Consider the following 24,980-nt stretch of genomic DNA (forward strand, 5'->3'; position numbering starts at 1 on the left):
TTTGTAGTGCAGGGGGAGGCGTGAGGGGGAGGATAGATTTAGGTTCTTAAAATGCTTTGTAAACCTTCTATATCTCTGGATGAAAGGTAATACACTRTAACAGTACAAAGTAATATTATGCTATATAGTAGCAAATAATGTACTACATTTACTGTGGGTGAAAGTTTATGTTGCCTGGAACGCTTTTATTTTAGAAATTAGGAATATATATATATTCCATTAATATGAAATATGTTTCATAGGTTGAGACATGTATGTTGATTTTCATAATAAATAACATGTTAAAGACATTCAGTAGCTTAAGAAAATGTTAATAACTCCCAGAAATAGTCAGTAGAAAATAATGCTACGTCCTGTAGGATTATTAAAAATGAGGCAGAAGAGTATTAAACCTCAGATGCTAGAAAAATGTTGATGGGTGTTTGGTCAGACAGGAGAGCAAGTTCTTTTTCATATATTCAGGAACTAGAAAGATTTCAAATTTTGTGCCTTATTGGTCAATACTTTGACAATTTGAGGTTACAGTTTCTGTGCAAAAGTTTGCTATCTTTGGAGATGACTTGACACATTATTCCCAATTCCCCCAAAACATCTACTAGCCAGAAATTTGACTGAGTGCAGAAGATCAACACAAATATTTTCATAGCAGGGATAACGGAATTTATTTAAGAAAATTATTTTTTCTGTCTCTCTGTGTATATATATGCTGTTTAATAATATACATCTATAGATTTGTGATAGCAGATTCAAAAAATGTTCTTTCTTATGGTTTATCTGGATAAGAATCAGTAATTTTCATCTAAAATAACGGGAAATTCATCACACTGCTTACTGAAGATGTCAACCAATTTATAAAGTTATGCCATCTTGTACATTAATTAATCAGTTGATAATAAGGAGAACCACTCAAACAATTAACAAATAAGTGCCTTTGGCAGTATTGAAGTATAATTTTGGCCATTTTTAATAGGTGATGCAGTGTAATAAAATTCTGCCTATGCAGTGTTGGTTTTAGTTATTGGAAGATGATAGGTATTGAGAAGGAAACGTGCAGCTTGAGTGTGTGCTACTGATGATTCGTGGCTATCCTTGGTCAAGCATCTGGTGCGGATGAAAGGCCTCAGGTAGCTTTGAGTCAAGCCCAGGAAAGCTGCAGCTTGAGCAGGGTTTCAAGGGCTGGTATATAGAGTGGTATTGATGTGGGGAGTTTTCCTTTTTATATCTTTATTTCCTACAGAAGGGAACATTGCCTATATTTCTATTCCTATAAGAATATTATGCTTAAACCTTTTTATTTTGTTTTTTGTTTTTTTTTTTCTCTCAGTGGTACATAAAATTGCATATAGGGAGCTATTTTTGGAAAATACTGCAGCTGGCACCTCTCCCCACCCCAGCAAACTGATAGGGAGTTTCCCTAGCTAGCAAAGATTTATGATTATATGATTATGATCATTATACTGGGGGAGTGTACTTTTTAGCATTCACCTGTCTTTAACAAAAAGTAGACAGTTCCTATAATTATTCCAAAAACATTTTCACTAGCTAAGAAGTGCTTTAAATAGTAGTCAATCACTGAAACTGCTAATTTGCATGACGGCTTTATTAAATGTAGCCTGACTCCATACTTGATTTATTTTGAAACTATCCAACAATTTTATTTGAACTGATATATTTTAAATTAGTAAACTAGTTCAATTAGATAACTTAGGAAAAGAGGTAATTTTTATTATTTTAATCCGTGTAAATTCAAATTCATACTGTAAAGTAGTCTTCGAGTGGGTATTCAAAAAACATTTGCAATAGCATAAAGATACTGTACTTGTTAGTGTGATGTTGCAGGGGATCCATAATGAAATGAAGAATTTTTTTTATTAATATTTAACTTCAAGAGAAGTTTGGTTGCAAATTTGTTTCCATATTTAAATATATATTCATGATTATATGGTTTCTGAGAGAAAAGAACCTGAAAACAATTCACAATACTGATAGCCTCTCTCTGTTTTTTTCTTTTCTGACACACTGTTAGTTCAAAGAAACCCTTTTTAAAGATTTCAAAATTCTTAAAACATAGATTTAGCATACCAGGAAAACAAGCTATACCAAGTTTTGTATTTGTATTCTAGGTACGTGAGAGTTCAAAAKGTATTTGCAACTATTTATGTAGAAAAAAAATCATTATCTTCTTTGAGGCTAAACAAGAACACAATTTAATGCCTTTTTTGTTAGGTGATAGTTGAAATAATTGCTGGCCAATGACGGGATTTTCCAGAGAGAATGTATCAAATACAACAGTGAGAGAGCAGTTTGCTTCCAGCTGCGAGACAGGTATCAGAAAGAAAGGGGAGAAGCCCCAGAGAAGCAGGGAGGAGGAGGAGGAGAATATGGCAAGGGGTGAGGGTGGGGGGGGAGAAACGCTCTCTGTGACTTCAAGCTTCATTGCGACCAGCTTTGCTTAGTGAAACTTGTTTTGTCCTGTCACATCTTGCTGTCTTCAGATAATCAGATGTTCTTGGTCAAGTCAAGGGGAGAAACAATATTTACAATGCAGAAAAATGATTTTATCATCCATTCTAATACTTTTTCAAGTTAGAGTGTCTATGTAAGACTACATGAAGAGCAAAACTGAAACACACTAAGAAAAAACAGTATAGCATTAGTATTTGTTATTCCATTTACTGGTTTCTGAATAACTAGTTTTATGAAGTCAAAACAGTTTATTTGCATCTGTTCTACCTGAAGACTAGCACAAGACTTTTTTTAACCTATTTTTTCTAACTTCAAGTATATCCTCTTCTTTGCTACTATGTCCTATTTGTGGATGAAGACTACACAGATGCTAAATAGAGAGTTGTAGCTATTCCTTTGGAAGTATTTATATACTGTGTATGTATTGGAATATCTACTTTTTGTAGTGGATCTATTTTAAAAATTGGCATAGAAGTTTGTTTTCCATCACACTGGAGATGGGATGCATCATATTAATACTTACTTCTGCAGGAAAGGTTCCATGCAAGATCTTTATAAATTTCTTTCGAGATTCATTTAATTAGCCTCTCTTTCTAGGACAAAACTTGTACAGCAGTTAAAAGAATATTTCAGATTTGTTACGAAAATGAAACCAATAGTTTAGGTTACCTACCATCTGTTCCAAAAGGATATCTAATGAATATGGCTATTAATACTTTTCCTAGATAAAGATATATTAAACATCTCAAAATATATTCATATCACTGATTAGTGCACTATTGTCATTAGTGTCTCATCACAAGAACAAATAATTAGTATTTATTATAAATTACACTTTCAGAGTATTGGAAACATTAGAGAAGTTTGCAGTATGGCTAAGGATCTATGCACAGCACAACCTATTTCTTTTGTATTTCTTTCCTTAGGCCTGTACTAAGTTTGCTTTGATTATTCATTGAGTATTTCAGTTAATGTTAAAGTGTTTTTAAAAGTTGTCTTTGGGTAAAAGAACAAATGAGGATCCTTGAAAAGGATCTAAGTGACTTGAGGGCCTACAACTTATTTTCCAAAGTCATTTTAGCAGTTAGGAGCCTAAATACTTTTCATTTGTGTGTGTCTGAGTCATTTCTGAAAACAGGGAGAGGGACTTTTGAAACCTGCTTATCAGTCAAACATAGTGAGACTCTGACATTTACTATGGAGCCATAGACTGAGCAGGCAGGAAGAACATCTGTCATAAACCAAGTGACCTGCAGCGATGACACGAGAAAAAAGTTACTTCAATCTCTCTCTTTGTCCAAATCATGTCAGTAGCAGTAACGAGTTTAATTTCCAATATGCACTACATTTTTCCTAGAAGTATTTGTAAGCATACATGTAGTTACTTTTCAAACAGATCCTGGGAATTTTTAGTTATACAAAACATCTAAAAGATGTTGCAGTTCTTCAAAGCAGTGATGATTTTTGGATTGGTTAAAGCAAACTTGCTATTTCAAACTGCTGGGCTTTTTTTCCCTTGTATAGTAATTTTCTGTCRGAAATAGTAAAAGAAACAACAAAATGTAAAGGCCAGAGGTGCTTTGAAATACAATTAATATTSAGGCTAATGATCAGGGTGAAATCACCTTGCTTCATTGTTGGAGGTTGATTAAGGTTCCTAGATTAGGACTCTAGTTACTGTAATCATCAAGAGAGAAATAAACACATTCAGAGAGTGATCCAGCTACCTGAAATCTGAATATAAAAATCTTAGGTGGGATGGGTCCGTATCTTTAAATTTAAGTAATTTGTAGCTCAAGAAACTCTGTTAATTGGTAGCTTCTGAAACTGATGCTGTAAACAAGATGAACCAATCCTAACCCATAAAAATACATTAGCGAAGATCGTATCCTTCTGGAGGCAGACATGAGTATTTCAGAGCCACTGAATATTGTCAGGACAAATAATATGTTCATGGTGGGATTAAATCTGAACATGTAGAGGAGAGGCAAAGTTTTGTCAAAACATGGTTTTCATTTTTTATGATCTGTCATCCAACTTTAACATCACAAGCTGTACTCTTCAAATCATCTTTTGGCTTGTCTCTGTCCTCTTTTGATTCTTTCTTTATTTWTTTTTTATTATTTTGTTCCTTAAGTATATCTTTTGAAGGATTCTCTTCCATGCTTTTGGTATGTGGGAGTGACACAGGCTTTGTATCCCCTTTATAACTTACTCTCTCATTTCCTATTTCTCTGCTCTTGAAAATTTAACTTGATAGCTCCTTGAAGGTGACACACAGATTCATTTTTATTTCAGATGGGTATCCTGGATTTGCAAGCTAAAATTTCCATTTATTCCTATGAAATCTCCTTGTAGATGTCTACCAAGGGGCTCAAGTTTTACGTTTTTTAAAAAAGAGCGTTTTTCTTTCATTCCTGCCCATCTCCCATAAATGTTTTTTCAGCTGTCCTGCTTGTACAAACCTGTAACGTGGTTGTCTTCTTGTATCCCTCTCTTAGTTCTCATACCCATGCTATCTCTAATCTTGCTGATTCTTTTTGCATAACATCTCTGAAATTTAACTTTTGACTTGCAAAGTTAAAACTCTTACTCAGGCTTTTTCAACTTGATTAATGAATTACTTTTCCTTCTGGTTTAAAAAAAAAAAAAATCTTGCTGCGTTACCTGTCTTCAGAATGCTGCTACAAATGTTGTTTTCAGACTTTCCTCTTGGTCTCCTGCTTCTGTTTCCTCTGGTTCCAGCTTCTTCTTCTTCTCATCAAGGATAATCTAATTGTCTTAACCTTCAGGTTATCAGTTAGTAATAACCAGCCGTGAAGATGAATGTCTTTAAATATTTCTAGATGTGAAATTATTTTTATGTTTTCTCTGATGTCTACAAATTTGGCCACTGCCCTGGATGAGACAGTGACAAAGATGACCTGTTGTCTGTGTCGGACTGTATAGCACTTCACTATGGGTTTAACTGCTGAGTTTACAATTACTGAATGGAAGACAATGAAGATAGAAAGGAGAACATTTTATTATTTGAATGAGTGGGCCCAGACATGTGATATTAAATGTATTTCTAAAAGATAATTAATTTACTAAATTACTTTCATTTTTGAATTTCAGTAGGAGTTACAGATGAAAAACACCTGCATTTAGTCAGGAAATGAATGAGTATTGAAGAAAATACTATGGGTGTGCTAGTAAATATTTATTTGTGATAGATGGGCATAAGTGAAAGATAGCATTCAGCATTCACTAAAGCCAAATCAATCTCATGATGTAATTTATGAATGCTGAATTTATGAATATATGTATGAACGGCTGAATATAGATTCTTCTTTGAATAGCAGGAGTTGAAGGTCATGCCATATTTCATTGGAAAGCTTATTTTCCTGATGGATATAAGATTTTACATTTGATCTTAATGTATTGATTACTGGAGCATTTTAATATTCTATTATTGTATAAATAAATACAAATATGTAAATGTTTTTCTTATACTTGATGAAGCAAGTACTACTTTTATGTAACTAAATGTAGAAAACGTAACTGATCCCAACTATGTTCATGTCTTAATAGGATAAGCTCATTAACAGAAAGAAACAGTGAAGTGACTGTCTTTCTACATCATTGTTAACATTTTCAATAAATAAGTGTTCTGCTTTTGGAAAGAAGCAGACTGATGTTGCTTGGGAATTATTAAATGCTTTCTGAGGCAAATGTTAAACAGCATTTATGAAAGATAAACATTTGTAAGCCACCAGAACTGCATGCTCTAAACCTCGAAGTGCTACAAGACTTGGTTGAGAAGATCACCAATCTGTAGCTGTTATTCCATAGTAACCTACCATCTAAAAGACTTCAATGAAAAAATCTAAAAAAAGATTTAATCAGTTAACAAAAGATGAACAATATTTTTTTTTGCATTGTTTTATGAGGAAATAACTTTTTCAAATCTATCAGGGTTTTTTGAGATTTGTTTGAAAGGCTACATATAATAGGCACCAGCTATTGCTGGTATTTGATTTAGTACTGTACCAATTCTGGTTTATTTAAAAAACAAAACAAAACTTTGTGCCATGTCAGTAAGGCTATGCTAAGTGAATTAAGATCTGGATAACTAACGTTTGAAAAAGATCTTCAACGTAGAATCAACACTAAGGGTGGGAGGAGAAGATATTTCTGTTGGGACTCTTAAGAGTGCAGAACTGGTGCAGTTGTCATTTTCATGAGTATTCTGAAAGCTGATACAAAATCAGTGATGATAATATTTGAAAGTGACACAGCGGTGGACGGGATAGGATGTAACGAGGAGGAAAAGAACTCAAAGGGAACCTCTCGGTAACCTGGATCCATTCTAACCAGATATAGGCTTTACATTCTGGCAATGCATACACAATACGGAAATGTTTACTAGGAAGAAGTGACTTTAAAAGATTGGGGAATAGCAGCAAACGAGCAACATTGAGTCCTAATGTAACACTAAGGCAAAAAAACCCACTAATGTGATCCTGCGATTGTGCAAATTTGGAGTAATGAATAGGAATACAAATAGCTTTCTGAGACAGATACTGAAATATCATGTATAGTTCTGGTGCGTGTTTTCTCAAAGAATGCAATACCGTAAAGATGGCAGAAGAGAGAAACAAATATTATACAGGAAATGAAAAATTTTTACGGGGAGAAGCTTGAAGAACTCAGTCCAATTAGTTTAGCAAAAAAAAAAATAGAGGACCTCACTGTGCTGAAGAGTGTTTTTATGTCAAAAAAATCAGAAAAATCAGTCTTGACAAGAAAGGCATAATGAAAACTGATGACTGAAAGTTTAAACTGGACAATTTTGACATAAATAGAAAGCTAGTGTTTTACAGGGCARTTAACCATTGGAATAAGTTATCAAAGGAAGTAGAGGACTTCTGATCTGTTGATGTGCCTATGTCATGGCTAGCTGCCTTTCCAGAAGATATGCTTTGGCTTGGCTACTTACTGGGCTCAATGACAGGATGTCTAGGAGCAGCTGAATGGCTTCTGATGTAGAACAAGTGCAAACAGTTACCTAAGCATACTTCCTGGCCCCAAGCATTAAGCAGTATGAAGTCTTATGCTCAATCTCATACATTATTCTGATAGCCATTTGACCTTTTGTTACTACCTTTGTTGATAAATTTTGTTAATAGATATTCCTCACAATCTCATTCTTTCTACTCAATTTTAATTTTATGTAAATTGCTATGTAAAAATAAGATTCAACCCATAGCTGCTCTCCTGACATACTTGAATTTACCAAAGATATTCCTACTCCAAATAGCTATATAACAGCGCCATAGAAAGAACTTTCTCAAGAGTAGTGTCCATGCTCTGAAATTCCAATATATATGATCGATTCTTATAATTTCTTCAAAATGAAGTTATCATTGCATTTCATATTTGAGCTAATGAAATTGAAATAAAATGAAAAATTAGTACTTTGGATATTTTATTTAATATTATCTTTTATAAAATATTTATCTTATAAAATTAGTATTTTGGATACTTAAGAAACTTTGTCAGAAAGATGATTGTTTTCTTTGACCTAGTTATATGAAGCATTCCATTTACTGAAGTGGAAAGGGGCTGCAGCATTCTGTTGAACTTAAACTTCCCTAACTAGTCCCATTACGTATGAATCAGATCAGAGATTTACCATTTGCTATCTTGAAAACTTGTGCACCTAAACCTTTTTTCAGAGAGTGTTGAGAGTCTCTGTCTGTGAAATTAATTCAGTTCTTCAAGATATACTAAATTAGCATCTAATTATTATGTTAAAACTAATTTCTTTAATGACCTAAATAAAAGTTGTTATATTGTGTAAATGTGAGTTTGAGAATATTTTAATATAGTTTGTAACTATGGAAAAAATACAAAACTTGTTCAAAAGATTCCTGCCATTTATCTTGTCCTAGCTGCACCTGTGGCCAAGAGTTGCAAAGTATGACTGTTCAGATTAGAGCTGCCCAGGAACTCAACCTAGCAAACTCAAAACATTTTTGTGCCTTTTTTCCCCACAGTTATTTAGCAAACAGTGTATTCCTGTGTCCTCTGTTCATACATCCATACATCTTTTCTATACATAAGCAGTTCAATTTGTCTTCAATGTTCAGTTTTATCTGTAGATTGTGGAAGGCAGTGCTTTTTAGAACCTGTGGTTTCTTTCAGCAACAAAACGATGCCTTTGTGTTACAGTTTGATGGTTCCTATTTCATTCAGGAAAATCTGGCAATGTGTATATTTATCCTACTCTATTCATACAGTATTCTTGAAGAGTGTTTATATAAATTATTTCACTGACAGCTTTCAATTCTGTAAGCATATTAAAATATTGCAAGTGAAAATATTGCCTGGATCAGTAACCACTGCCCTGTTTTGATATTCTTTTGGGGCTCTTTTTTGTTTGCTCTTAAGGGAGCCTTGACTAAGGGTTTGTTTGTTTACTTTTAGTTGTGTTTCTAGCATATAAGGTACATGTGCTGCCCTCTATATCCAGAAAGGTTAGTTAGGCTTTGACTTTGTCACCGATCTAGATAATGAATATTCAGACTGTGTAGACTACTGCTGCTGGTTAGCGGAGCTGGCTAATTGCAGGGAACTGCATTGCTGCATTGGTAACAACTAGGAGAAAGAACGAGGGAGCAAATCAGTGTCTTTGAGAGTACTTTCTACCCTTTGGGAATCTATGCCGTAACAGAGCTGTCATGTTACAGGGAGACTAGAATTTAGCTGATTTCTTTTGGTAATTTATTTGCTTTAACTTACGTACCTATCAAGAATCAAAAAATATTTCATATAATGAACTGCATTAAAGTTTCAAGTACTAAATTTTGACTGATAATCTGCTAATGRTTTCAAAATTTTACAATTATTATGTGTTTATAACGTTCTTCTCTGTAAGAATCTAAGGCAGTGATATGTCTGCTTTCTTCGTTTTAAGGATAAGCACTATTGCAATGCGAGGCAGCGTCTTCCTGTTTCACGAACTTGTTGCCAGAACCTCCACGTTCCATGGCTGCTCAGTTCTGGTCTAAGTTACGCTGACCATAGGGGCACCGGGACGTTTGAGGGCGCTCTCCCGCACAGGAGAAGATATGCTTTAATTGTTTTCCCTTTGGCCCTTTCCACCACGAAGCACTCGTCAGTGCCGAGTGTGCTCTTGCGCACCAAAGCGCGGTCGTGGCTGTGGGGTTGTACCACCTGACTTGCATCAGGGTGTAGGCTGCAAGCAGGGTAGACTTGGGAAGAGCTGGCTGGAAATGCCGTAGCCGATGAAGTGTACAGATCCCCGCTCTTGACTGCGGGCTTGACTAGCCGTCGCAGCTCCAAGCTGTATTAATCTCCATCTGGTGTCTGCAGTCCTTAGGTTTGTTAAGTTCTGTGCAACCAAGTGGGAGAGACTCGGGGTGATGCAGCTAACTGCTCTCACTGAAATAACTCCTTCCTCTAACTCAAGGCTATTTCTTATGATACAAAAGAATTCAAACTGGTATGTTCAGTTAAGGAGGAGCAAATTTTGAATAAAGATTCAGAGAATACTGAATAGAAAAGCTGAAGTAACTGAATAGAAAGCAAGCAGCATATTCCATACAACTGTTTTGATATGGGACCAAATGTGGAATATATAAAAGCCCAAAGACTTTAAAAGATTCCTGTTTTATCTTATAAAGATGGAGCCTTTTGGCTTCTACATGAGCAAGTATCTATGTGTTTTCCCCAATTACATGGAGCTAGCTCAGTTAGTACCTGTTTTTCCCAGTGATATTATCTTAAACTAGCAAATTGCAGTCCTTCATTATGCTCTGGTTTCAGCTCACCAAGGTGTCTATTATGTAAAAGTAATTATTTTGTATAGAAACATTCACATAGTGTTTTTAGGCAAAGACTGCAGAAAAAAATCACCTTTTTGCTAGTTTCACTGTGATGAATTTTCTGTCTAAGTTTGTCAGAGGTTTGTATGAAGTTCTGTTTTACTGATCAGATCTTATTAAAATGCTGGTTAAGAAAGGGTTTTCATGGCTAGCAAATAGCTACTATGAGGACTAATTTGTTGAACTAATGTAGACTTTCACATAGTGGTGACACAGGATGAATTAGGTAAAACAAACTTGAAGCTTTCTTTGTATTTTCTGTGTTAAAAATGATGTTAAAGTCATCAGAAAGTATAAGCTAATATACTAAGCCTGTAGTATTAGTGATAAATCAGACTGTTGGAATACTGACAAGTAACACTGCAGTATTTTGAGAGTGATACAAATGGTCCTTATCTGTTCCTAAAATTATCCATGTTTAATAAAGATATACGGTAATCCTGAGGATCCAATTTACTAACTGTCAGCGTTAATGTAATTTCTATAGAAATAAAACTCAAGGTTTGACATTAACATGGACATAGGCAGAATCCATTTCAGGTGAGCATAAAAATCTAGTCTGTGAGGTACCTGTGACTGTCACAGGTGAAAATATTTGCTAATGAAGTGTGTATTAGTCTTAGACAGGTAGAGAACTCCCTCAGTCTCTTAATTTACTTTGAATAATTCATTAGCTAGCACTTTTCACCCATGACAGTCATAGGTAAATCCCAGACTGGAGTTGCTAATTAAAGTTGGAAAGTGAAGGGAAGCTACTAATGAGATGCTAGACAAGCTCTAGAACAATACAGAGATAATTTTAAGCACATAAAATTTTATTGTTGGTTTTCACATATGGGTAGGGAAATGCTGAAGAATTTACACTTCTTATAACAAATAATTAGAAATGTGTGTGAACATAAATGTGAAACAGAATGAGGGAAAGCATGTCTCTCTTGGGCCAGTAGACTATATGGAGAATTTTTGATAAGTGTTTAGGGATCACTCAAAATATGGTTACGAAAAGTTGTTGAGTATTTCACATTTGGCTTTTCAAAAAAAGGTTAAACAATGAATCTATGTGGCTTTTATCAGACACATTTATACATAAATATAAAGCTAAAATATTATGAACCTATGTCTGCTTAATAAAAACCATATTACCCATGTGATGGTCTGTAATACATGCGCTGTTGTCAAGTGAGACTAAGTAGTGAGCTTATGGAATACAAACATAGAGATACAGTTTTTGGATAGTGGAAATTAAGTTTTCGTAGTTTCTACTGCATGTGAAAATTAGAAGCTTCCAAATTAATGTTTTGTTGAAGAGTACAGATGATTACATCTGTTGCTCATATTGTCTCTGGCTGGTTCAATACACAGAAATATTTAATGTTGCAATACATTTAAGTACGTTTTATGGAGGAATGAGATCTAGAAATATGTATGGGGATATGGAGGACGATAAAAGCACATTTTTCATGATTTAGTTCAACTTACAAAATACAGCAAACTATTTAGAAGAAATCAAATATGTTAAAGCGGTTTATCTTGTTTAAAAAAGCTCTAATAGGAAAGCCTGTGCAGCAGAGCTTCCCCCAATATGGGAAAAGTGTGAAGAATGACTTCCAAAGCCCTAACTAGCCAGGTCTGTTCAGTCCAGCTGTAGCATCTCAAGTTGGGAATGGGAAGGTAGGAAACAGTTATGCATTCACACATGCACATTAACATGGGGAAAAGAGCATTGTACACAAGTCAGCTTGGTCTTAATTCTCCCCCCAATTTAAAAAAAAATAATTATTTTTGCAAGAGGTAGCGGACAACGTGGAGTTGTCAGGAACAAATTGTGGCAAACCAGTTTAATATAATTTGTTACAGTATAGCATGGTGTGCTGGTAGAGGTGAAGCCATGGATGTATGATAGATGTCATGTATCTTGACTTCTAATGCAGCCTATTTTCATATAAGACATTTTCATCAGCAATCTCGGTATTTTTCAATTTAAACCTTTTTTTTTTCCTAAACATATGGTATTCTTCCTTAATAAGAATAGAAAATGGTAAAAGACCTGACATTAGGGCACAAAACTATTATATATATTCACTAAGAGAAAATCTTGTCTTGGATTTTTTGCAGTGCTTTGCAGCTGCACTGATTGACTGGAAATGATACAGTATCAGATACAGGCAGAACGCTACTGGGGCTGCAGCTCTGTGATCATTCTAAGCTGATCTAAATACGGGTTTCTGAAGAAAAGAGCATTGCCATCTTTCCAGGGCTCACAGCTGCACTTTACTACTAAAGGAGAAAATAGATGAATTTGCTAATCCTGCTCACTGCRTTGCCCTATGAGTAGCACTGCAAGACATGGGGCAGGAATCTGCAGCTGGAAGGAGTTGCTCTGCAGTTGGGCTGGTTTATAGTCATTGTGGAACCAAGTATGGGGTCGCATTTGGGCTGTAGTTTCATGAGACTGTCTTTGACAGCAAAACTCCAACTTAAAACAATCCCAGTCCCTGCTATTCATTCTTCCCTACACAGCATGTGCGGCCATATCGTGATTTGAATTGGGAACCTTTGAGCTTTAAAGAAGAACAAAGTATGACACCTTTTTGCTAGATTATTCCTTAATTGGTCTTTTTTCTAATTCAGTTGACAGTTCAGCCTTCCCAGAAGCGATGGCTGGCTTGCCATAATACAAGAACAGAGGCAAATAGTTTGTGGAAAGGAAAGGACGACCCTGAGGTGTTATCATGGCTAAAAACTTCATTTCAAAATACCATGTCCATATATAAGGTTAGGTTCCAAAAGGAACTTGCTAGAAGAGCAGAACATAAAGTACTTGAGGTAGAAAATGTGCAGTGGCAGTGGCAAGCATGCTAAGGTTATAGAAAATGAGTATTGTGTCGGTGAAATAGTTGGTAAAGCAAGCAATTCTAAAACACTTCAACTTAGCACTCGCAGCAAACTGTGTTAGGGAAAAAGAAACACGAACGACCATAAAAACACATGTAGTTCATATGCATCAAGAGTGAAGCTCCCAACTAAATTCCTCTGTCATTTAGTGCATTCTTGGTTTTCTGAAGAGATTCTAGCTAATTCTTTTCAACTCCTCACTGAATATGCATGTGTCATGTACTGTCCCAAGCAATTACAGCTGATGAACAAATACCTTCCTAAAATGTTTAATCATCATCAAAAATAGCCGGCCAGTTGTCGCTTTCCTCCAGTTGCTAATGAAGCTTGGAGTTTGGAGGACTTGAGCAGACACTATATTTTCATCATTTTTCTGTGTGATACCAGCAAATATAGAAACTATATTATAAAAATCAGCATGTTGATTCTATATAAACTTTCAGTTTGGAGCTGTCTGCAAATTAGTGTTCTGATAAATTTACAAGTTGGTCCAGGAAAGCTTCATGTTCATTAACAGTGTTCTAGTGATCTGTATGCAGATGTTTGCTAAAGCTCGAATTCACAGTATCCTCTGTAGTTGAACTGAATTTCTGATTTCATTCATGAAGCAGGTGATTTTGCACTGACTGAAAGTGATTTTGACTAAAGCTAAATTATGATTCATTTTGCATCTATATTCACATCATATCTATCTTTATGCTTACATAGAGAATGGAGTGACTACAAAGAATTTGCATACTCTCCTTAGAGTGTTTCCAATTGCAGTTTACTGAGATGAAACAACACAGTTTCTACACAATAAATAAGATAATATCAATTTCCCTGTATCAGAAGAATCAACAGCACATCTAAAAAGGTGAACAAACTATAGCCTCTGCTGAAGGAAGACAAAAATAAATCAAGAGCCTGATTTTATACAAAATGTTATTCAGGTATTTTAGAGTGTTTGTGTGTGAGGGAATTAAAAATGAGTTTGTTTTCCAGTGAAGTTTTTGCAATGTGGAAAGTTAAGAGAGAACTGCAATAACTCAAAGTGAAAATGAACAGTTATTTCCTGTATCAGGAACGCATGATATATTCATGATCTGGATCTGTACTATCCACGAGTGCTGAGCATCCATTCAGTTCGTTTTGGATAGTTCAGGACAAAGGATAAATTCAGCTGTCTTAGAATGTCCTCAAACAGTTGAAGGTGGTTTACTCTCAACAAGCTATTATGTTCAGTGTAGAAAACTTCAAAAAAAAAAAAAAAAAAAAGCTCCTTATAGTCAGAAAGATGGTGCAACATCTGACCGTTCTAATTCTAATAAAGGTTAAAGAGTTAAAAGCAATGAATTAAATTTATTATTTTGAAGTTTGTTTGTTTGTACTTGCAGCTGTGGTAGATCATCGATGTATTAATATCCCACTACTCATTTGTAAAGAGATCTCCGAGACCACAGAACAGCTTCCTCAGTCATGGAGATATATCTACTTTTCATATATCCTCCTACTATTCCCTCCTACTTCCTCTACCGAAAATACAGGTTTTAAGCTATTTTATGTTTTTCAGATTCAAATCACTCAGCCACACACATTATTTTAATAGAAACACCAAAAAGTTCAATGGTATATATTTATGCCTATGAAGAAGAAACTTAGAAAACTATTTAGTTCTAATTATGAAATGGTTACAAAAGAAAAGGGAGCCAGATAACTCACTGGCCTATATAGAGGCTTACCTGTGCAGAGTTTTGAAAGCAGAACTATAAAATGAAAACCATTTATTTTGCCCAAGTTTCCATGCCTACGGCATAAGAAGTAAGGAAGCAGTCATCTTATTTGAAACCCTTTGGGTTGATGACTAAATTCCCATTCAATAGAAAGACATGTTGTGGAAATGTTTAAATCACAGAATTGATACCAATTTGTTCAGGGTTTTTACGCCTTTCTTGGATCTCCTGAAAGATGCTGAAATGTTTTCCTTCATTTCAAACTTACTTTGACTTTGAAGAGGATGAAATGTAGCTATAAACTTCAGTAGTGATGCTGTTTAAAAAACCCTTCATATCTACAATACCTACTATAGAGGGAATAGAGGAAGCAGTAAAAGGTTTACAATTGTTTGATTGCTTGATGCAGCGTGCTCTTCTGAGTCAGTATCTCACCTATTTGGAAGCAGCGTTTAGGAGAATTTCTAGTCTATATGCAATTCTCAGTAAAGCAGTGCACAAAAGGGAGCACAGAAATATTAAGTCACTTAGCAGCCTCTTCCCCATGCAGCCCCACCCCACAAGAATAAAACCCAAACAGTCAAATAAATCTATATGGAGGTTCACTTCCATAACTTGTTTATCAGTTGTGAGAGTGCAGTGTCTGGTTTTCAGCATTGCAAGGCTACTGTGAGACAAAACTTTCAAGTTCAAATGCATATGATATATGTAGCACGTGTTTTACTTTATAAGCTCAAAACATATTAATGTTAAATACAGTGATGAATGATGCATCATAGCATCCCCTTGATGTTGATAGAAAAGCTATTAATTTTCTTTTATAAATGAACATGTTGACACAGTCCTGGTGAATGAGTGGTTTTACTCTATTTCTAACCTCTGGATCACTTAATTTCCAAAGGTGATATACAGAAGACATATAAAGTCAGTGACTTTTCACCCTACAGTCCTACTTTCCATTTAAACTATCTCATCTACTGAACCCCAGTGTTTAATGTCTAGTTCCACTTCAGCTGGACAAATTATGTTCGTAAACAATGAAGTAATTTAGACAAGTGTTCAGTGCAGTGATTCCTTATGGTATGGCCTGCTGTTACAAACCTACTTTAACCATGCCCATGGTTTTTAGAAGTCAGTTACAAACTTATCAATTTAAACCATACTTGTTCAGTAGCCCGCAGGGCCCAGGGCTAGCAAACTTTGAAAAGATCTTGTGTGGTAAGTTATTTTCTGTTAAAATGAGAAAATATTGACATTGCACCATCATAATAAGGTACATTGTTTGAATTKTAAATGAAAACCACATAGTTGTGATTTAAAATGCAAGCAGCTCTTCCAAATCAATACTAGCTATATAAAAAGAAATCAAAATGGTAATAAAAATTAATCCTAGAGAGAAATATTCATAGTAGTCATGATACACTGATTTCTGCCAATCACAGCTTGATTGCATATACAGTTATATTTGTGGCACTCTTGATAAATCCATGATTGGAAGGTAATGCTCACATTTGAACTAAATATATCTTTGAAAARCTCTAAGACAATGAAATATGAAGCAAAACCCATGGTTCATCTCTTCTCTCAACTCCAGGTTGGGTTTTTTTTCTGCCTTTGGCCCAGTGGTGACTTTGCACTTTAACAGCATGTGTGAGCTAGCATGCAAATCAATCCCTGATCCGTCCCTGCAGAGGGAGGGTTGGACCTACAGCTTATTCTCCCCCAAGCCTTACAGCCTCTTGACCTCAGCTATTCATAACAATTGTCTGTTCCAGTTTCATAGAGGTATATATAAAATAATAAACTGAATAGTTCGAGCTGTTCATACAAAGGCACTCAAACGAAGAGAGCACAGAGAATTCTTCTGTTAGACATTCCCAACTTCACTCGTGCAAAGAAATGTTATTTCTTTAAAAGACTGTATTGGTAGGAGATAAAGGCGCACAGAACAGCAGAAGGGAAACAGTTTCTTCAGAGGAAGAGTAGTTAGGTGAATGTGTTAAAAATCAGGACTGTGAAAATAGTTCTGAAATAGTTGTGAAAAGACTTGTAACAAGCACTTAGGTTTTACGTCTCAGGAGTTTCAGAAGTAGTTTTTCACTGAGATTCTGTAATGGCAATTTCTTTGTCTGGGGCTGATCTGAAGTTTTCGTTGGAGAGAGGATCTTTGCCTTAGAGTTCCTAAATCTAATGCACAGGAGAAGAGCGAGAGGGTATATGTTCCTTTTCAGTGCCAAAATATTATAAGGCAGCATTTTGACATATGGGTAATTTATGAGACTGTCTTGGCAGTTTAAAAGAAACACGACTTCTTATTTTAGTCAGACTGTTGCATTAAATTGTCACCCTTAAGAGCTTTTTAAAGACTATACTATCATTCTCATTTCTCCTTTACTCAAACTGATTTGGTTCATGATCTGATGCTCTCGCGTATCACAGGAATAGATCTCTGTCCCAAGTTTCCCAAGGAGATACAGTTTGCTTTAATCTGAAATTACATGTGCTGGTACATGATCTTTGATAGTGTGCTTTTCATTCTCTGTTTGCTGAGAGTATCCTATTTTTTTTGTCATATGATCTAGAAAAAAATTGCCTTAATCTGCAATTAACATCTACTGGCACATGATCTTTGAGAGTGTGCTTTTCACTTTCCGTTAGCTGCCTCCCCTATTTTTTGTAATATAATCTAGAAAACAGGTTTTCTGTTGGTGCTTATGCATCAAGGTCCTATGTTTTATACAGGTCACTTCAGGAGCATACCCTTTCAATTTTTATACTACACACTGTTTTCTTTTGTTTTGTTTTTTAAGAATAAAGGCAGAAAGTCAAGCTTGGTGGAGCTGGTGTGTTGCCATTCTGCATACTGTGTGCTATTGGCTAAAACTGGTGAAGCAAGAAGCAGATGCACCGTCCTGCTTTCTTGGGTTGCAAACTTCCTTGGGCTGAAAGAATCACTGAGGTCACTGTCCATCTGCCAGGATATAAAAATAGAAAATTAAATTTGTTATGTGTTTTACAGARATCTTCCAATCCAGGGGAATTTAAATAAAAACAAACCACCATAATTATTCAAAGCTGTGTATTCAAATAGAATTTGATTTTTTGGAATGCATTATGAATAGTATATCTATTTCCCTTAAGGTCTATTTTGTTACAATTTTGATCAGATTTCGAGATAATAGAATGCTTTGCTTTCTAAACCACAAACAGTTATATTGCTACAGCTTTTTTTTTTTGCCTTTTTTTTTTTTCTCACATTTATTTCATGTTGGCTTTAGAAATTTAAATGCATGTGGAAGCTATTCTCATCCCGAAGATCCATTAAAGTTGTCCATGTACACATGAAGGGGCTGAGTTAGTCTTTACGATTTCAAAATTACCTTTAAAGCATAGAATAGATTTTAGACTGTAAACTTTGTTCCTGGTTCATATATAAAGCAAAAAAATGATGTTTGGACTATGAATTAAATAATTGCAGAAACCTTAGAAAAGGGTATGACAATTTGGTAGAAGTTTTCACTTTCTGATACAGTAGCATGTTATTAAATTTATGCAGCAATCTTAAGTGATTTCTAAATCCAGACTTCATTGCAAAAACCTGTACCTACTCTATTTCCTCTACAAAAGTGAATCTCTAGTGAATGTTTTTTATCTTGTCTACTTTTGTGGGACAGGAAAAGTTACTTTAACTTATATTTTACTATGATCTACATCTAAACCTGCTGTAACATCTTTTTATTGTGGGTGTTTTCCTGTTAGGTGTATTTAGCTGTTTTTCTGAAGATCAAAATGTGGATCCATCAAATCTTAGTGTTTGGGTAAACTCTAAAACTTGTATATTCCAGTGAAACACCTGAATGCCAACACTACCCAAATGGTTGGTTGAGGAAATAATGTCTCTCATTAAAAAGCTGAATGTGTGTGCTCTGGTTTTCTAAGGACAGCTGCCTGAATCACGTTGATTCCTCAAGTACATGAAGATAGTTGGAATTAGCAAGTCTTTGCCAGTCAGTAACAAGCTCTTCCATAAGAATTCTTTTTAAGTCCTGTGATGGAAGAATGTGTGTCCCACATCTGATTTTTGCACTAAATACCACATTCTTAAAGTTTCTGTAAGAGAATAATTAATGTAGTAGAATTAACACAACTATCTGAATGAATGAAAAAGTAGAACACACATTGAGTCTTCAGAACCGGTTGTCAGAAAAAGCTTACTTTTGGGGTGTCTTTCTTTAACTCGCCTCCTTTGCTTCCAGACACAGTGGAATGCTGTAAACTTTCTCTAGTTGTTCTTTATGTTTCCAGAAATATTAACTTGTGTAGGGTTTTTAATTGCTTCATTCTTACACTCAGGGTCTGGTAAATTCATCTTACTTCTAGCTAATTGATCATAAATATTTATGGAAGGGAGGTTTACAGGGCACTGTGTGACTCAAAGCTGTATTTTGACATCTCAGCTAAAGATAATCATGAGGCTCCATGAAATGTGCCTATCTTCAGCAGGCCTATTTCAGAACCACTTTAAGGTAGTATGTTTTGCAAAGTAAAAGCGTTTTTACAGATATCCTAGTGCTGTGTCTGTACTCAGGATGAAGCAATAATACTTTTGCCTTGACCAGTTGTGTGTGTCTGTGTTTCTGTGCACGGTGTATGTGCCATTTCAAGAACATAAATGACTAAGATTCTATTAGAATTCAGCAGTGTTGGGCAGTTTAAACAACAGGGCATGTTAGGGTTTTGTTTCCATATAAAAGGAAAGTCAGAAAACAGCTTCTTATATGTGAGTATTGATAATGATTTTTAAAATTCATGAAATCAGTATCTTCTTCTCTGCTTTCTATTCATATTCTTAACATCAGGAGTTTTATTTTGTTAATTTAAACTGTTTTCTAAATATAAATAGGGTCTCATCAGTCAACACTGCTAGTACCATAAAATGAATATAACTATTTTGTTTGGTACTTTCTTAAAAAAAAAAAAAAGTCTGAAATGTAAATCCACATTCTGCAGTCTTTTCTAATTATTCCTTGAAGCCTAAGCCTTCAGAATTTTCTTGAAAATGTGAGGTGATTGGTTTGGATGAGGAACATCAGAGTAAATAGTAAGAGCAGATTCTGCTGAGGCAACTTGATATAGCTTCATGACAATTTAGGTGATTTAGAGGCAGAAAAACTCTAAAACATAAAATGATGATATGGAAGTACCCACAAATATGAGCGAATGTCATTTCCATTAGGAGGAGTCCTGCCTAACTGTATAACTGCAACTGAAGTCAATAAAGGACTCAGATGTCTACAAGTTAAGTGTTGTAACGTGAAACTTTGTGCATGTCAGTTCCTGAGCAAACTCAAAAACATTATTCAGGCACTCAGGCTACCTGTGTAGTAAATAGGAGGACCAGGTGGTTGAGATGCAATACAAAAATTTGATGTGCAGAGTGAGTTATCACTCACTCAGCCATCTTCTGACAGCTTGCTGAAAGGGTGAAGGAAGAGATACATGTTACATTGCAGTTTTGGATTTTGGCATCCCAAATTCACCACTTACAAACTCATTTATTTTTGTATAATATGTTTTTAAATACTGCCATTTTAATTTGTTCCTTGCTCCAATATAATTTTAAAATCATATTATCTGCATATAAACATACAGGTTGCAACTAAGACAAAAAGCTCTTCTGACACATTCACAGGTTTGAAAAAAGATGTTCTTTTTTATTGCCTGTTAATGTTTTACATATATGTAAAAACAAGATATTGCGTGTTTGCTTAGCTTTAATGATAACATGAGGGCAAAGATTCATTTGGACATATTAATATGTTTCTTTGAGAAACTGTAAGACTAATTTGGTTTGCAGTCTTTTGGTAATCAAACTATTTCTCTAATCATTTGAGCAATATCGTACTCTGCCTTCTATTCTTCAAAAGATCCCTGTGATAGTGAACAAGTGTAATGGACTTGTAAACTGCACAYTTAACACTCCATATATACTACATTATACCACTTATATCCTAGGTGTATAGACACTGCGTTAGCAGCTATTTTTGTTTATTAAAGCATGCACTTAATATTTGAGAAAATAATCATTTTGCTGTGATGAACTATAACAGAGCATGTCGTTACAATCTTTAAAATGTCATTGTTTGTTTAAAACTGAGGTCAGCTGTTACTCTTCAAAGTTACTCAATGGAAATTGAGCTGATTCCTTTTCAGTCTCATTACAAAACATTTGAAAAAAGCAATTTGTACTGTTGCAGTCTGTTGATAGCTCTTACCTTGGCCTTTAACAAAGTCATTCTTTGGAAGAAGTACCCTATGGAACTGCATTTTTCCCAGAAAGCACAGAGAGTCAGCCTGGGAGTGCATCCCCAAGATTTTGAGCATGGAGACTTCTTCCTGACTGTTCCAAGAAACGCCTTGGCATGTCACTGGCTGATGATCCAACCTGCTGAACTGGTAACATGGATCAATTAAAAAAAAAAATCTTTTGACTCCTCCACATCCCCTCCGCTGTGTTACCCCAAGGGGTCAGTGAAAATCATGAAGACGGGTCTGCTGGCTCTCGATCCCCATTTCTCTTATGTTTTCTAAGCAGTAAGATGAGCTTTTCATGAAGAAAGGAAAGGAAGATACTGCTACATAGGGCAATGTCTTTTTTGTAAAGATACAGTTAGGCCTTGCGCAGTATCTAATGTAGCAGTGTCCAAGTGTGTAACATAGAGGTTTGAAGTGTGTTCCAGAGTCTGTTTCGAAAAAATGAATGCTAGCGTGCCTGACTTTTAGGCATTTCAGCCCTTAACTGGTTCTTGAAATTTATCAATAATGSATCACCAGAGACATTTTTATAATCTTTTGTATCTGTTTCTCAACTGAATCCTAATAGGAAATTTGTTTTACTAAATCATTCCTCATGAGACGCTAGGTTTATCAAGKAACAGATAAAAATGTAGTATATTTGAGAAACTTTGGTCATTTTTCTGTAATCAGATCTCCACTGTAAAATGCTGCAATTTTGTTCAACTACTGCTTGCCTTCTTCCTTTATATAGCATCTCCCTTAGCTTTGGATACCTATAATTGATAGGGACTTTTGTAAAGATTTTCCATTGGCCACTCATTTGATGGGAATGTCAAACCTTCCTACATTGTTGAACCAGCTCCTTTCCGAAGCATCAGTAGAGTTTGCTTAGGAAAATGCTGTCATGTTTTGCTGTAGCATAAAGGCTGCGATGACTGTCACTTACAAAACAGCTAAGTGACTAGTAACTGTTCCTTCTGGGTGACTAACCATACTTGCATAACGTGGTGAACACACTAGGAAAACAAACCTCTCAGTAAATGAATGATCATTGGATTCTGTAGTTMATGCTTGTAATGCTTGCCATACATATTTTGTGAGGTCTTGCATTCGTTTTCTTTTTTTTTTTCCCCACTCAAACACAAATAAGGAGAGCAAGTGATGGAAGACTGTTAATGAGAAAAAAAAAGTCTTTCTATAACTAATAGAAAGGATGACTGAAACCAAGCCAGCAGTGAATTTCAGTCCAAGTATTTTTCTCTTTTGCCATTTGTTGCTTACAAGTCATAAAACTCCAAAAAAAAATATGCAAGACAATATCTATCTTACTTGCATTGCAGTCAGTGAAACTGCATGAGTTTAAAGACATCGTTTTGCCTGTGTGGCTGGATTTTACTTAAACAAAACACAAAGGGGTGGCCAGGGCAGACTACCCGTTTCCTGGGCAGATCTAGAGTTTTCACCACATCCATTTATCTGTCAGGACTTAAAAGAAAAAAAAAATCTAGTAACACGTACATCTTTGTGAAAGGCATGCACTGTGAAGCTTGGAATATGTATTTCCCTGATGAATGAATGGTATTCCTAGTTATAGGAAATACTGTTTTTCCTTCCTCCATCTTGGCTCTCACTCCTTCTTGAAACTTTTGTCTTTTCCCCTCACGTACTATTTGCAGTAAGGTTGAATTCAGATGGTAAAATGTGCTGTGAAACAGTGATAGTCTTTGCTTTTTCAGCTAGCTGGAATATGGAGCAGGCTTGGAGAACTATTTATGTTAAAAGTTTTCCTGATTTTTTTAAAATATTTTTTGTATTTTCAAAAATCTTCGCCCATCTGATCCTTTTGAATTTGCGTCTGTGCCTGTTTTGAGTGTCTGACTAGGATCCTGTTAGCACTTTTGCAGAAGGGTGCCGGCTGGGAAATATTGAATACTGCTGGCAAAATAACAGAGAGTGGAGATGGAGAGCATGCCAGCCAGGAAACTCTGAAAGAAGAGACGAGGAAAGATGCCAGCTAGAAAGCAGAATGCAGCCAGCAGATCTAACAAATGGAGAACATTTTAGTGTAGGGAAGGTGGCTGCCTGCCGCAAAGGACGGAGGGAGACTGAGAGAACAGATAAATACAACATAGTGAGGAAAGTCAGCAAGAAGGCTAAAGATTTGGTGTCGTTTGCCCCTTCGTGCACTGTGAGGTGCCAAGGTGCTAGGTGAGAGGGTTGAGCGCAGTGGCCCTGCCGAGATGCCAGAGAGAGGAGCTGACTGGAGGTTCTGTAAGAGCAGTGGGATACAGTGGGTGCAGAAGATATAATTTGGTGGGAGCTGTATGTTCCTGAAAGATTGAATGAATATTTGTAGAGCACTGAGGTGAGGAAATGACAAAAACAGTCTTATATTGGAAGGCAGCAAGTGTGATCCTGCACCTGTTGACTTAAGAACTAGGAACTTCTAGGTAGACATGATATGGACTCTGAGATAGTGGTTTTTGGCTGGCACAGTTTTTCTTTTAGTATATCATTGCATTATTTGCCTTTTCTTCATAAGCACAGTTAATATACTTCCCAAATTAAAATCAGTTGGATCAGTTTTCCTTTTCTGATTGTCAGTCTTATTTTTCATACCTCYCATTTTGATCCAGGTTTTCACTTATTGCCTGGTCATCATTAAGAGATGACAACAGAAATATCTTGTGTTATCTTCCTTTTATTTTATCAGCGTGAGCTCTCATTAGCTTTGAAGTATTATATCAAAAATAAGATAAATTTGTACCTGGGCATCTTTGCTTCATGCAAGAYAAATTTTTTTCTTCACAAGATTTGCTGTGCAGTTGCTAGGCATTTCTAGATCCTTTCTGGTTGAACTGGTGATGTTTTCTTATAGTATCCTCTGAATACCAAAGTTTTTGCTTCTTATAGCATCATTTTTACAGCCAAGATGAAGAACAGAAATTTAGTATCTGATAACTTGCCAATATTCCTGTATTTTTTGTAACTTTCTGAAGTTGTGTTATCTTACATCAGCATTGCATTATTGGCCTGGGACTGTAAACTTCCATAAGAAACAGTGGAACTAAAGCCCCTGGAAATGTTTAGGTCAGGGTTTGATGGGCTGCAGATGGAGATGACCTAATAATATGCAAAATTAGAATTGAAAATTAGGACTTCTTGTCCTAAGGGAAATGTAAACAAATGGTAAGACAGAGTCCTTGTCCAAGGAAGTTTACAATCCAAAGAAGCAGACCTGGATGACAAAGGTGAGAAGGAAAAGAGAGGCACATCAATTGTTCAAGGTCAGAAGAAGATCAGAGGGAGAAACACGATGAACCCAGTTAGCAAGCAGAGGGTCTGTTCTGTTGCTGTGGGCTTCGTTCGGAGCAGCACGATGCGGAAATGGAACGGGGGCCTGTGGGGCAGAAAGTRTTGGTCTTTTACAGGTGGTTATGGTTAAATAATAGCTACCAAATAATGGACTGAGCTGTTCATTTGATTAACTGACAGCTTGAGCTGTCTGAGGCTGGATGACAATATAAGGGTAGTTTGGGTTTCTTTTCTTGTTTGTCTTTATGTTCTTTAATTCAAACAGATACAGTGATGCTTCTGAGCTGATTATTCAATAAGAATACAGCAGGCAGATTTATGTAAGCCTAAGCAAGGGACCTGGATCCTTGTGGGCAGGAGTCTTTCTGGAAGGAGAAGGGGTAGAACCTCAGAAATGGCCCTG

The 24,980-nt window shown here is 35.7% G+C and overlaps 1 protein-coding gene across 2 annotated transcripts in view; it reads left to right on the top strand.

Moving 5' to 3' along the window:
* The window catches only part of NEGR1 (neuronal growth regulator 1), a 304,317-nt gene that overhangs the window by 25,541 nt on the left and 253,796 nt on the right, over positions 1 to 24,980 (top strand). The window lies entirely within an intron of this gene.

The sequence above is a fragment of the Apteryx rowi genome, unplaced genomic scaffold, assembly GCF_003343035.1.
Source record: "Apteryx rowi isolate R43461 unplaced genomic scaffold, aptRow1 scaffold_39, whole genome shotgun sequence".
Taxonomy (NCBI): Eukaryota; Metazoa; Chordata; class Aves; order Apterygiformes; family Apterygidae; genus Apteryx; species Apteryx rowi.